Source organism: Trichechus manatus, unplaced genomic scaffold (assembly GCF_000243295.1).
Source record: "Trichechus manatus latirostris isolate Lorelei unplaced genomic scaffold, TriManLat1.0 scaffold00112, whole genome shotgun sequence".
Lineage (NCBI taxonomy): Eukaryota > Metazoa > Chordata > Mammalia > Sirenia > Trichechidae > Trichechus > Trichechus manatus.
In genome coordinates this window covers 410,315-426,465 of record NW_004444048.1, presented here as the reverse complement: position 1 = coordinate 426,465, position 16,151 = coordinate 410,315, and positions in this window count along the sequence as shown.

Here is a 16,151-nt window from a genome sequence, read left to right as displayed (position 1 = left end):
CCAAGATGGGAGAATTAGTTAAATCAGATACCTGGCACAGCAAAGAAAATATGGCTAGATGCTACTAATTTCTCATCAGAAGGCTATGTTGGTATTTACGAATTCTTTATCAGTTATCTATGGCCACAACAGTACTTCATAACAAACAACTACAAAGTTTCAGCAGCATATATTTAATTACTTAGCGCATGAGTCTACTAGTGATCTGGGCTCAGCTGGACAGTTTTACTACTTGCAGTTGAGCTTGCTCACATGTCTATGGCTGGCTGGGGATTGACTGATCTGGGCTAAGCTTGTCTGAGGGTGGCACTGCTCCATGTCTTGGTCTCCCTGGGGTTATTAGGCCAGCCCAAGAATGTTCTTTTTGTGGCTATGGCCAAGGTGCAATAGTACAGGTGGAAATATGTAAGGTCTCTTAAGGGCTAGGCATGGAAGTGGTACATCTGTTCCACATCATTCTATTGGCAAAAGCAAATCTCATGGATGAACCCAAAGTCAAAGGGTAAAGCGTATCATGCAGGAAGGGATGAAGAATTGAGGTTAATAATACAAGTTGCCAAAGCTTTCTTCTTCCACTACCATTCCATGTTTCCATTGCCCTTAGCCAGCACCTCAGCTGGTTGTGGGTTTTAACTGATGGTGTAATCCAAACTTCACCTCTGAGAGATCTGAGCCCTTGGCAGTCCTGTCTATAAGAGATTTCTGTAAGCTATCATTGACTTTTCCCAGTAGATTTGGCTTCCCTTTCATGGAGTTTTGCTTAAATGTCTATTATTTAATGTCCAGGAAGATACAGCACAAAAAACACCCAGAAGGAGTAGACAGAAAGGCGAGAAGAAATTGGAAAACTGTGGTTTGGGAAACTGTAGTTTGTTAAGACAAAAAAACAGAATATTTTACGAAGAGGGAGGTGATCAAAAGACAAGTACTGGGAAACATCTTTTGAGTTTAGCTGAATAAAGTCCCTTTAGACTTAACAAGAACTGCTTCCACGTAGTAATGGAAAGGACAGCCGTAAAAAAATTTTACATAAAGATTTATATCATGGCTTATGAAATAGCTATAAAAAAAAATAGGTATAAGCCAACTTTTTTTTTTCTGGCACAGCCCTTCCCACTAGATGCACCAAGATCCTAGTTTGGTGTGGCCTCTTGCCACTAGCGCGTGTCTTATAGGCACCAGCAGGTTCTGATGTGCTCAGTTCACCTGCTCACCCACACAACTGTCCCTGAGTTCTCCTTTGTCTCATGACCCCGTGGCATTAGGAATCCCAGTGGGATTCAGCAGCATCTCAGCCACTCATTTCCAAAGCATGCTGTTCCTTCACATGCAGAGGGTTATAGGCCACGCTAATTCTTTCTTCTTTCCTCCAGTTCCATCCTTTTCTTTCTAAAATTCTCCGAAGTTCTGACATATGGTCTTCACTTTTCCCTTATTTCCAGCATTAATATAAGATGTTTGATATTTGTATTTTCCGTGGACATTACAGTGAGATTATAGGAAGAAGGACATATATGCATATGCTCAAACTTTTTTAAACCTAGAAATCCTAGAGTTTAATATTTTTCAGTGGACACAACTATCAAGTACTCTCTTTGTGATTTCTGCCAGTTCTTTTAGGTTTATAAAATCCTTCTCCATCAAGAGACAGATGTATTTTCTTCTAGCTTTTTTTTATTGATATAATAATATTGGTTTTTCAAATGGTTTGACAATTGTTTGGGGTGAGGGAAGGGACTTAATTTATAAGTTTGAAGGGAAAGTTACATCTAGGGAAGCATCAGGTTATGAAAAAAAAAATGAAAAATATTAATGTTCAAAAGCCTAAATATGGGCAATTTATCCCTCTATCAATCTGAACAGTTGTGTTCTTTGAGATCATAATATATTAATAAAATTTCTTCAGGAATAAATAAATATAGAAAAATAAATAGGCATTTTTCACCTGTGGCTTGTCTGGTTATCTAGCAATTACAGCTAATGCTTTGTTCACACACTTCGTGGAAAAGAACACTAGCGAGCTTGTAAACACACATCTGACAATATGGGTACTTCGTCATCATGGTGTGGCTTCAGCATCATTATTTCTGAATAAACATTAATGCTTTGATCCATCCTATTAATGCAAACAGAAACCCTTTTATTTGAGGAAGGCCTGTATTGATCTACAGGTATAAAAAATGACACAGTAAAACCTGAAATAACAGTATCTTAACTAACCCAAAATTTATATTCTGCTACTTTCAACTTTAATGACAGGAATGCAAGTAATACAAATGGCTAACATTCATTGAGGCTTCCTATGGGCCAGGTCCTATAATAAGTGCTTGACAAACATTAATTACCTAATATTTCCGTGCTACTATGAGTCAGGTGCTAATAGTTACTCTGTATTATAGTTTTGGAAACCAAGGCTTAGTAGATTGCCTGAGAGACTTTTCCTAAATATCCATGAATCAGAAATAATTGAATTTGCATGCCAAAAAGAAAAGGTGCTACATAATTGTGAACAGTGTTTTTTCTCTACCATAACCCCACAGGGCCACACAGGACCATTTATTTCATAATCCTGTCACATACACATTCTTTTGTAAAGCTTTCAAGTCTGTTCAATATTAAAGATGGTGATTCACTTCAGCAAAACCTATGTGGATATTTTTATCATAGACAATCTATTTCATTGTGTACATGATAGCAAGATACTTATAATACATGTCATAGACTAAGTCCCACTAATTTTATGTCTTATAACAGGAATTATTGGACACATCTTTACAATATACTGCAATGTTGGACTCAAAGAATGTTTTCAATCTCATTATTTTGCAGTAAGCTATCTTTTGAAAAGAATATTAATATACTTGTTTCATGCAAATGTAACATCATATACATTCCTGTTTCTTTAAAATGAAAAAAGCAGTCTCAAGGATCCTGAGACATATGTTTTAAATGAAATTCATGCTAGTGTTCTTGGTATTTTATTTTAACATACTCCCTAAGCCCTCCCTACCACCCCATCACCTAATCAGATATTCTTCATTTTTAGTGTCCTCTCATATTACCCTCACTTCTTGACAGTTTGCCAGAATCTCACAGACTTCCAAATTAACAAAACACACTGTGAAAAATGTCTTAACAATGTGCAAAGTTTTTCATGTATTTTATTGAAATATGTGCATATTACTTACAGTATTGCTTAATAAGACACAAAACTGGAAAGTGTTCAAAAGTTAAAGCCCAGGCTGCTGTCATCATCTTCATTTTTCTGAGCTTAAATTACTATTGTTGAAGAGAGGGGACAAAGTAAAATAAATCTGGGGTTCACAAAATATCCTTCCTAGAGACTTAAAAAAATAAGACAGACTTAAAATTAACCCAAACTACAGATTCAATCATCCAGCAGTCAAGGCCCAGTCAAAGACTACCCACTCGCTTCTCTATTTCCCTTGGTTTATTTGTAGGTACTTTTTAGGTACTTCAGGTAGTACCACCACCTAAATGGAAGAAGAAAGCAACCCAGTTCTGTGGCATAGTTTTCAAGCTATAACAAATTTTGGAGGACATTGAATTTAACTCCTTTATTTTATAGATGTGAAAACCAAGATCCCTTAAGTTTCCAGAATAAGTCAGTGGAAGAATCAAGAGGGGAAAAAAAAGTATTTTGATTTCTCTCCAGTGCTCTTTCTTTTATGGTGTGTGACCTTATTCAGACACATGCAATTCTAGGAATCAATCATTGATTTCATTATTTAATGAGTTTCTGTGTTATCCCCATTTTGTAAACTAATAAAGATCATAAATTACACTAATAATTTTCCAAATTTGTCAATAAATGAAAAAAGAAGAGATTTCTTAATACTGTTCAGAGTTAAAGAAAATTAAACTGGCACCCCTTAAAATTTTCCCTAACACCATAGAGAATTTCAGGTAGTTCATTTTAAAAATGCATACTACGAAAAAAATATAAATAAAAGTACAGGACCAGCAAAAATAAATATAATGGAGGTGTCAGGCTGGTGTGGTTGGGATAGAATTAGAAAGGCAGATGTTGAATTCCGCAGAGCTTCTATAATGGAGGCTCAGATTTGGCTCTGAACTTCTGGTTGGCCACAGAAAAAAGAGAAGTGTAATTATGAGTCTCATTGTCCTCAAGGAAAACAAAGCTTTTTATAAATATTATTCTGTGTATATTCTCAGTAAATAGGTTAAGAAAATATTTACAAGAAAATTTAATTGTTCCCAACTTAATCCATTTAATTGACCTGAACTAATTAAACTATATAGGGGTGTTAGTAGAATGATCTTCTTTCCTAAATATCTTCAAAAAAATCCAACTTACTATGTCAGTCTACTTTTTTACTTTCCACCTGAAATGAGAAATCTCTTTTTTTTAATTCCTTGTTAGACCACTCATTATCCTACACACTCATCGTCAATTTAGACTAGATCAGAGATAATGTATCAGAATCATAGATTTGAGCATTTCACTGAATCATACATATTTTTAATCCAACTCATTTATTTTACAGATAAGAAAATCCATGCCCTAAAAGGTATAATTTTTACTCATTGCATCAAAATTAATTAGTTTCCAATCATATAGGAAATGCCTTTTCTCTTTCTTGGTGTTACAAACCTTTGAAACTCAGACTTAGACATAATGGTAACAGTTATTTTACTGTTGTCCCAACTATGTTAGTGTAATTGCTGAAAAAAAGTTACCTAGAATGTTGGCAAAGACATAGTACAGTACTATGTTGTGAAGAAACTATTAGCGGATATTTCAGTATGTGTGTTTTTGCTGAGTGACCAAATGACACATGACGGTGTGAACGTGTGTCTGGTCTAATGATCAAACTTTTCTACCTTCTCAGTAAAATCATTATCCAAGTACTTCTTTAATGAAAAAGATAAACAAGTATGGTAATTCTTACTGTTAATACTGAAATTTTTGTCATGTAAACAAAATTATTAGTTAGGGTTCTCAGTTGCAAGCACACTCTTGATGATTTACACAGAAAAAGAGTTTATTAAAAAGATCTCAACTGGCTCACAAAATTTTTAAGAAGGTGCAATTTTGGAAAAGTGAGAAAGACAGGGAGGTGGAGCCAACATGGCACCTAGACAAATGTATCATGCCATCCCTCTGCAGCAAAGACCTGAAAAACTAAGTAAAACAGATACACACATCAATCCTGGAACCCTAAGCACCAAATGAACGGATAAAGAACTAGATCAAACACTGAATGGAAGAAGAAACTGAAGGAAAACCAAGAATGAAGAGAGGTATGGAGTGGAGATCCCCTGCCAACTAACACAACACAGCATTACCATCTTAGAGCACTGCCAACAACAACCCTGGACAGGGCGATAATTTTACAGAGATCCCAACAGGAGATAGAGCACTGGTCCTGTACGCCACCTTCCCCCTTCCTGCTGGCTCTTGTCATATTGACACCGTTAGAGCATCCCCAGTTCAGTCACACTTCCACACTGGGCCTGCACTGCCCTTCCCCTCCCACCACTCAACCAGCTGCTGAAAAGCGAACCTGAATCACTCCCCTTTGATCTGGCAAGGGGCTGTGAACACTCCCACATCACTAGACCAACGTCAGAGTCAGATAGCACCCACTCAGTCTGCCATCAGCCAACATGCCAAACCAGCGTACAGCAGGGCAAGCTTGCCCTACCTGTTGCTGCCCTGTCCACGTGGACAAAGTAGTGAGGGCTACTGTATTCACAGATGAGTAAGCAGCAAAGCCTACCTGGCCCACCCACCTTTACATATCAAAACAAAACAAAGAAGCAGGACAAAACAAATGAATATACACTTAACTAATACAGAAAATAATACCTTAATGTCTCAGAGACAGCAGACAATATCAAAACATACAAAAAAAAGCAGGACAAGATGGCTCTAGTAAGTGATCAAAATAAAGAATCAAATGGCCTTCCAGTAGAATAAAAGGCAGTGGAACTACCTGGTATGAATTCAAAAGAGTAATATGTAGTAGAGCTCTCCAAGAGATTAGGAAAAGATCAAGGAAAGCACAGACAAAATCAGGGAAAAAATAGAAAAAATCATGGAAAACACGCAAAAAATAATAATAAAAATATAGCCAAACTCAAGGAAAACACAGACAAAGCAATAGAAGAATTCAGGAAAATAATACAAGAGCAAAATATCAAAATAAATAATTACAAATCATACAAAAACAACAACTAGAAATCCAAAAAATAATCAGCAAAATCTCACTACGGGCCCTAATACGTGGCATAAATTCAATACAAATCATAACTAATAATGCAAAAACACCAGAAGATATACTAGATAACTAGGAGCTCCTGAAAATTGAACACTTATGCTCATCAACAGACTTCATCAAAAGAGTAAGAAGAGAACCTATAGACTGGGAAAAATTTTTGGCTATGACACAGCTGACAAGGGTCTAATCTCTAAAATATATAGAATACTTCAACACTTCAATAACAAAAAGACAAATAATTCAAATAAAAAATGGGCAAAGAATATGACCAGACACTTCACCAAAGAAGACATTCAGGTGGCTAACAGACCAATAAGGAAGTGCTCACCATCATTAGCCATTAGAGAAATGCAAATTAAAACTGCAATGAGATACCATCTTACCCCAACATTACTGGCACTAATTAAAAAAAAACAGAAAATAACAAATGCTGGAGAGGTTATGGGGAGATTGGAATTGTTATGCACTGCAGGTGGGAATGTAAAATGGTACAATCACTTTGGAAAATGATATGGTACTTCCTTAAAAAGCTAGAAATAGAACTACCATACGATCCAGCAATCTCACTTCTAGGAATATATCCTAGAGGAAAGAGATCCAACACACGAATAGACATATGCCCACCCACGTTCATTGCAGCATTATTCACAATAGTAAAAAGATGGAAACAACCTAAGTGCCCATCAACAGATGAATGGATAACAAATTATGGTATATCCACACAATGCAATACTACACAATGATAAAGAATAATGATGAATTTGAGAAACATCTCACAACATGGATAAATCTGGAGGGCATTATACTGAGTGAAATAAGTTCATCGCAAAAGAACACATATTGTATGAGACTTCTATTATTAAAACTCAAGAAAAGGATTACACACAGAAAAAAACAATCTTTGATGATTATGAGGGAGGGGAATGGTGGGGAGAGGAAATCACTAACTAGGTAGTAGACAACTGTTAACTTTGGTGAAAGGAAAGACAACACACAATATAGGGAAAGCCAGTACAACTTGACAAAGGCAAAGCCGTAGAAGCTTCCTAGATACCTCCAAACACTGTTAGGGATCCAGTTACACGGGCTGAGGGCTAGGGACTAGGGTCTTGGGGACATCTAGGTCAATTGACATGCCATAGTTCATAAAGAAAATGTTCTACATCCTACTTCAGTGAGTAACATCTGGAATCTTAAAAGCTTGCGAGCAGCCATCTAAAACACGTCTATTGGTCTCATCTCATCTACAGCAAAAGAGAATGAAGAAAACCAAAGATGCAAGGGAAAATATCAGTCCAAGGGACTAATGGGCCACATGAACCACAGCCTCCACCATCCTGAGCCCAAAAGAACTAGATGGTGCCTGGCTACCACCATTGACTGCTCTGACAGGAATCACAATAGAGGGTCCCATGCAGAGCAGGGAAAAAAATGTAGAGTAAAATTCAAATTCACAAAAAAAAAACAGACTTATTGGTCTGACAGAGACTAGAGGAATCCCCAAAACTATGCCTCCTGGACACCCTGCTAACTCAGAACTGAAGCCACTCCCAAAGTCTACCTTTCAGCCAAAGATTAGGGGGGCCTATAAAATAAACAGTAATACATGTGAGGAAACTGCTTCTTAGTTCAATCATGTATACAAGACCAAATGGTCAACACCTGCCCAAAGCAAAGACAAGAAGGCATGAAGGGACAGGAAAACTGGACAAAGGGATACGGGGAGCCCGGGATTGTAGGGAAGGGAGGAGACTGCTGACACATTGTGAGGGTTGCAGCCAATGTCAAAAAACAATTTGCATATAAATTTTTAAATGAGAAACTAATTTGAGCTGTAAACTCTCACCTAAAGCACAATAAAATTTTATAAAAAAGAACTTCTAATTTAAAAAACATGAGGAAAACAAGGGTTGCCAAAAACTTAGCCAGAGTAACATCACAACACACAAAAGTCACCACAACATGTACTTCCATGGCTACCAGAACCTGACATCAGATGCTGCCCTTGGACCCTGATATTGCTGCCTCTGCTGTCACAGCACCATCAAAGTGTATTCTCTGTGGTTCCTGCTTCATTGCATCACTTGTTTCCAATTCAAAGTTACAAGTGCCTCCAAATGGCAGAGTTTAATTTTTCCATACCCTAGCAATAAAGGGGACTAAGAAAGCAAGTACGTGACAATTACAAACTCTATAGTAGGAGGTGGGGTCCACCTTCCATCAGCATTCCTAAAGTGACAAGTCCCCCAAATAAAGGAATTGAGTTCCAACACACATGACTCGTGGTTCTTATACTCAGTTCTGTTTGTTCAAGGTCCTGATTTTATCAATAGTATCATTGTTATTAGCATTAATAACAAAGTTGTTAATTGATAGTCATCAGCCTTGAAAAAAAGAACTACTAAAATAAGTCACCTCGTGGTCCACTCTTTAATCTTAAAGTAAATCATAATTCATTCACTTTATCCAGATTTTGACTCTTTCCTGTGATGTCAGATTTTTCACCATGAAGGAAAAAAAAAATCATTTCTAAGTATAACATCTCTGAGCAGAATCTTCTAGTTGCTAAGTTAGTATGTATCTGTGTGGTAGAGAAAATTTGAAAGTTTTTCCCCCACGTCATTACAAAATTGCCTTAAAAGATGAAATTCAAATAATTATCAAATTTTATGTTTTACTGAACACACTGAGGAAACCTTTCTCTGAAGAAAAGTATTCTCTCTAAGCCATCCAGTCACTTCTGGTATATCAGGGTCCACAAGTTTGAGATGATCTGCCACAAGTTTGCCTATCAAATCAAAGTAAAAAAACCATTGACTTGAAAATTTCCTCGGCAGTTATCCTGATATGACAATGTCATAATTTCATGAAGAAAACAAAACTCCTTCACAGTGTAGACAGCCACTTATACAGTGTGAGGTGCCCTGAAACACACTTCTTGGTCTTGTACCAACCTTAGATTCGTGATGCACCCAAGAGATTATGAGCTTCTCTGTTAGACTTATTTCTGAATCCTGGTTCTGTCATTTATTTGGTGGTCCATTGATAATTTATTTTAAGGTCTCTGGTCTCTATTTTCTCATTTGTACAATGAGGTTAATAATTCTTGCCTTATTGGGTCATGGTGAGATTTAACAAAAAGTAAGCACTCAATCCACCATCCATATATCAGTATGTCATGCTCTGGCAGGTTACATGTTCCAGTGATACTGGAAGTTATGACACTAGTATTTCAAATACTAGCAGGGTTACCCATGGTGAACAGATTCCAGTAGATTTTCCAGACTAATAAAACAGACTAGGAAGAAAGGCCTGGTGATCTACTTCCAAAAGTTAGCCAATAAAAATCCTATGGATCACAACAGAATATTGTCCGATATAGTGCTAGAAGATAGCACAATCGTGTAACGTTTTGTTCTGTTATATACAAGGTCACCATGATTCCATATCGGCAATTAACAACAGGCACTCATTCCATATTTGTACCCTGGTCCAATTTAATACAGGTACTTAAATGATTGAAATTCCCTGTTAATTTTCAGGAGTCCTGGTGGCGCAGTGGTTAAGGGCTCGGCTGCTAACCAAAAGGTCAGCAGTTCCACCAGCCACTCCTTGGAAACTCTATGGGGCAGTTCTACTCTGTCCTATAGGGTCAAAATCGACTTGATGGGCAATGGGTTTGGTTTTGTTTGGTTAATATGCAAGTGTTGTCTGGAAAGTAGAACACATCTAGCCATTTTCATGCTCTAATATCGTATCTCAAATTAGTTTATCAGATTAAGTGGACACCTAGTAGAATCAGAAGGAGTGGGTAGAGGCTAAGGTGTAAACAAGCAGAGACTATAAGGTTTATGCAGGCATGTTTGAGGTTAACATGGGGAACATGAGGTTCATATAGATCTCACAGCAAGTTCTATCAACTGTCAACAAAACAATTCAAGAAGAAAAGAGAAAAGAAAATAGACTTAAAATAGAATAAGAAGGCCTCACAATCTTACCAAATCCCTACAGACTTGAACAAGAAATTTAATCTCAAAGGTATGAAACATTTATCAGTATTTAATTCAAATAAAAATATTTTCCATGCCCCACCAAGACTATAAATATATGAAAGTTTGGAAATTCCTGTGAAAATTTGGTAATTATGCAGACAACAACGTTTTGCTAGCAATTACTGGGATTTCACTCTGCTTTCTTGAATAATTTTCAAAAAAAATTCTTACATGGTTTGCTATAAAATAAATATTATTTCTCTATTCAAAAAGGATTTCGTTGAAGGGCCCAACTAATGATAGAATCAGGGAGCTTAATCTTTGTGATGTAGAACTTCTTAGAATGAAGACGAGAACTGAAAGTAACATTGAGTAATAGTTTAACTACCAAACTTCAGCATTCATTTTGATAAGTCACTCTTTTTTTAATAAATGCACTTGGCATTCAAAGATATTGTCATGATAGCAAATTTTGTGGCTGGTATTTTTCAGGCAGTGCCTTTCTATTTGAAATAAGGACCTGCAAAAAGAACTTAAATACCTTAAAAAAAAAAAAAAAATTGGACATTCAGTTAGGTGTTCTTTTCTAAGACACTTAAAGGGAGGCGAGGACCTTGATCAGGGTCAGAGATTAAGAACATTTATTGGTAGTTTAATCACTACCTAACATTTTGAGGGTTTTTTTTTTAATTTTAATTTTTTTGGTGACCTTGCCCAATTTATTCATCTTATTTGGTGATTTTACAATATCCTGTGAAATCATCAAATTTTTTTGAGTTACTAAGTCTTAGGTAGAACAATAAGGCAAGAAAAAGAAATAAAGGGCATCCACATTGGTAAGCAAAATAATTTGCTGAGCAAATAATCAGAGAAGCTGGACTATATGAAGAAAAAGGGGCATCAGGATTGGAGAAAGAGTCATTAACAACCAGAGATATGCAGATGACACCACCTCGCTTGCTGGAAGTGAAAAGGACTTGAAGCACTTACTGGTGAAGATCAAAGACCATAGCCTCCAGTATGGATTACACCTCAAGATAAAGAAAACAAAAATTCTCACAACTGGACCAATAAGCAATATCATGATAAACGGAGAAAAGATTGAAGTTGTCAAGAATTTCATTTGACTTGGATCTACAATCAACACCCATGGAACAGCAGTCAGGAAATCAAAAGACGCATTGCACTGGGCAAATCTTTGCAAAAGACCTCTTTAAAGTGTTGAAAAGCAAAGATGTCACCTTGAAGATTAAGGTGCGCCTGACCCAAGCCATGGTATGTTCAATCGCATCATATGCATGTGAAAGCTGGACAATGAATAAGCAAGACTGAAGAAGAAGAATTGACGCCTTCAAACTGTGGTGTCAGCAAAGAATATTGAATATACCGAGTACAACCAGAATGCTCCTTAGAAGGAAGGATGGCGAGACTACATGTAACATACTTTGGACATGTTGTCAGGAGGGATCAGTCCCTGGAGAAGGACATCATGCTTGGTAAAGTACAGGGTCAGAGAAAAAGAGGAAGACCCTCAATGAGATGGATTGACGCAGTGGCTGCAACAATGGGCTCAAGCATCACGATTGTGAGCATGGTGCAGGACTGGGCAGTGTTTCGTTCTGTGGTGCATAGGGTTGCTATGAGTTGGAATCAACTTGATGGCACCTAACAACAACACATTGGTAAGGAAGAGGTAAAACTATCCCTATTCACAGATAATGTGGTCTTATACACAGAAAACCCCAAAGAATCCACAAGAAAGCTACTGGAACTAATAGAAGATTTCAGCAAAGTAGCAGGATACAAGATAAATATACAAAAATCACTACTACACTACACTAACAAAGAGAACTTTGAAAAGGAAATCACCAAATCAATACCATTTACAATAGCCCCCCAAAAAATAGAGTACTTAGGAATAAATCTAACCAGAGATGTAAAAGACCTATACAAAGAAAACTGCAAAACACTACTCCAAGAAACCAAAAGAGACCTACATAAGTGGGAAAACACAACATGCTCATGGATAGGAAGACCCAACATTGTGAAAATGTGAATTCTACCCAAAGCGATCTACAGATACAATGCAATTCTGATTCATATTCCCACTACATTCTTTAAAGAGATGGAGAAACAAATCACCAACTTTATATGAAAAGGGAAGAGGCCCCAAATAAGTAAAGCATTTCTGAAGAAGAACAACAAAGTGGGAGGCCTCACATTACCTAATTTTAGAACCTACTATACAGCCCTGGGGGTGCAGTGGTTAAGAGATTCACTGCTAACCAAATGTTGGCAGTTGGAATCCACCAGCTTCTCCTTGGAAACCTTATGGGGCAGTTCTACTCTGTCCCTATAAAGTCGCTGAGTCAGAATCGACTCGATGGCAATGGGTTTGGTTTTTGGTTTTGGTATACAGCCGTGGTAGTCAAAACAGCCTAGTACTGATACAACAGACACATAAACCAATGGAGTAGAATAGAGAACCCAAATTTAAATCCATCCATTATGAGAAGTTGATATTTGACAAAGGGCCAAAGTCTGCTAAATGGGGAAAAGGAAGTCTCTTTAACAAACGGGGCCGGCATAACTGGATGTTCATCTGTAAAAAAAATGAAACAAGATCCATACCTCACACCATACACAAAAACTAACTCAAAATGGATCAAAGACCTAAATATAAAATCTAAAACAATAAAGATCATGGAAGAAAAAAGGGGGACAACGCTAGGAGCCCTAATACATGGCATAAATAGGACACAAACTATAACTAACAATGTACAAACATGAGAAGAGAAACTAGATAACTGGGACCTCCTAAAAATTAAACACTTATGCTCATCAAAAGACTTTACCAAAAGAGTAAAAAAGAACCTATAGACTGGGAAAAAAATTTTGGCTGTGACATATCCAACAAGGGTCTAATCTCTAAAATCTACAAAGTACTACAACACTTCAACACCAAAAAAATTATAATAATAATCCAATTTAAAAAATGGGCAAAGGGTATGAATAGACACTTCACCAAAGAAGACATTCAGGCAGCTAACCAACACATGAGGAAATGCTTGTGATCATTAGCCATTAGCGAAATGCAAATCAAATTACATTAAGATACCATCTCACCCTAACACTAATCCAAAAAACACAAAATAACAAATATTGGAGAGGTTGTGGGGAAATTGGAACTCTTACACACTGCTAGTGGGAATGAAAATTGGTACAACCACTTTGGAAAACGATTTGGCCCTTCCTTAAAAAGCTAGTGATAGAAATACTATATGATCCAGCAATACCACTCCTAGGAATATATCCTAGAGGAATAAGAGTCATCATATGAATAGACATATGCACACCCATGTTCACTGCAGCACTATTCACAATAGAAAAAAGATGAAAACAACCTAAATGCCCATCAACAAATGAATGGATAAACAAATTATGGTACATACACACAATGGAATACTGTGCAATGACAAAGAACTATGATGAACCGCGAAATGTCTCACAACATGGGTGAATCTAGAGGGCATTATGCTGGGTGAAATTAAGTCAGTCACAAAAGGACGAATATTGTATGAGACTACTATTATAAGAACTCAAGAAAAGGCTCATACACAGACAAAAAGCATTCTTTGATGGTTACAAGGATGGGGAGGGATAAGAAGGGAAAGCACTAACTAGATCACCCGATCAACTTCGGTGAAGGGAAGGACAGCACACAATACAGAGGAAGTCAGCATAACTGGACCAAAGCAAAAGCATAGAAGTTTCCTAGACACATCCAAACACTTTGAGGGACTGAGTAGCTGGGGCTGGGAGCTGGGGACCATAGTCTCAGGGGACATCTAGGTCAATCAGCATAATATAGTTCATAAAGAAAATGTCCTACATCCTACTTTGGTGAGCAGTGTCTGGGTTCTTAAAAGTTTGCGAGCGGCCATCCAAGATACATCTGTTGGTTCCATCCCATCTGCAGCAAAGGAGAATGAAGAAAACCAAAAAGACAAGGAAAATATTAGCCCTAAGGACTAAAGGACCACGTAAAAAAGAGACTCTACCATCCTGAGCCCAGAAGAACTAGATGGTGCCCAGCTACCACCAACTGCTCTGACAGGGATCCTAACAGACAGTCCCAGACAGAGGGGGAGAAAAATATAGAGTAGAATTCAAATTCATGAAAAAAGACCACACTTACTGGTCCGACAGAGACTAGAGGAAACCCTGAAACTATGGCCCCAGGACATTCTGCCAACCCAGAACTGAAACCCTTCCCAAAGTCCACCTTTCAGACAAAGATTAGACAGGCCTATAAAACAAAAAATAACACACATCAGAAAGATGCTTCTTAGTTCAATCAAATATATGAGATCAAACGGGCAACTCCTGTCCAAAAGCAAGGGGAGAAAGCAAGAAGCGACAGGAACTGGATGAATGGACACAGAGAAACTGGGGTGGAAAGGGTGAGCATGCTGTCACATCGTGGGGATTGTAACCAATGTCACAAAACAATATGTGTATAAATTTTTGAATGAGAGATTAACTTCAGCTATAAACTTCCACCTAAAGCACAATAAAATTAAAAAACGAAAAAAGATATCCTTAGTAACTCAGAGCATCTTACTCGACAGGGCAGTGGTTCAAAACCACCAGCGGCTCCACAGGAGAAAAATGTGAGAGTCTGCTTCCGTAAGATTTACAGCCTTGGAAACCCTATGGGGTCACTATGAGTCAGAATCCACTTGATGGCAGTGGGTTTTTTAAAATTTTTTTTGAATAATTATAAAGTGATTTTAGAGCTTTCCTTTGAATGTCATATTTTATTAGAACATCTGTGCGTTTAGGTTTTTTGATCAAATATATATCATAAATATACTTACCTAGGAAAATGTAGAACTCTAAGGCCTTGTGAGTTAACTGAAAGCAATTTTTTTACTATAATATTTAATAGCCTTCATTTCTCTTTCAGGAATTATACTGCCATGGAGCATTTTTGTGATGTCTCATCCACTTAAGTAAAAACGTATGGCAGTTTAATTCCCCAAATAAAAAAGGGGCTGCTGTAAACGTAACTGAGCTACCAGGAAGCACATGGTTTTCATTATCTACATAGAAAGCTATTTATATTGGGAATTTGAAAAAATAATCTAGAAACAATGCTTCTTGAAGAAACATACATTTTAATTAATTTGAGCTTTAAAAGGGACTAAAGAGTGATTATTAAAGTGATACCTAAAGCCAAATTGACATTAAAGGTTGTCATTGTTGCTGTTGTTAGTTGCTGTTGAGTTGGTTCCAACTCGTAGTCGCCCTGTGTACAACAGAATGAAACACTGCATGATCCTGCGCCATCCTCACAATCCTTGCTATGCTTGAGCCCATTGTTGCAGCCATTGAGCCAAACCATCTCATGAGGTTCTTCCTGCCTTAGGCTAGCCATGAAAAACTCGAATGCCTCTGTGGCAAGCCTTAAAGAATTGAAGTTGCATGTGTAATTGTACATTTCATCTCTTACAAATGAATTGAGGGGAAGAAGATTAGTCGAAATCAGCATAAGCCCACTTGCACAATAATATACAAAAATCACCTGTGTTTAAACTAGGAAGTAAAAATTACATAATACGTACTGTGTATTGTTAGGTGCCGTCAAGTCGTTTCCAACTCATAGCAACCCTATGTACGACAGAACGAAACACTACCCAGTCCTGAGCCATCCTCCTAATCGTTGCTATGTTTGAGCCCATTTTTTTGCAGCCACTGTGTCAATCCATCTTGTCGAAGGTCTTCCTCTTTTTCGCTGACTCTCTGCTTTACCAAGCATGATGTCGTTCTCCAGGGATTGATCCTTCCTGATAATATGTCCAAAGGACGTGAGATGAAGTCTCGCCATCCT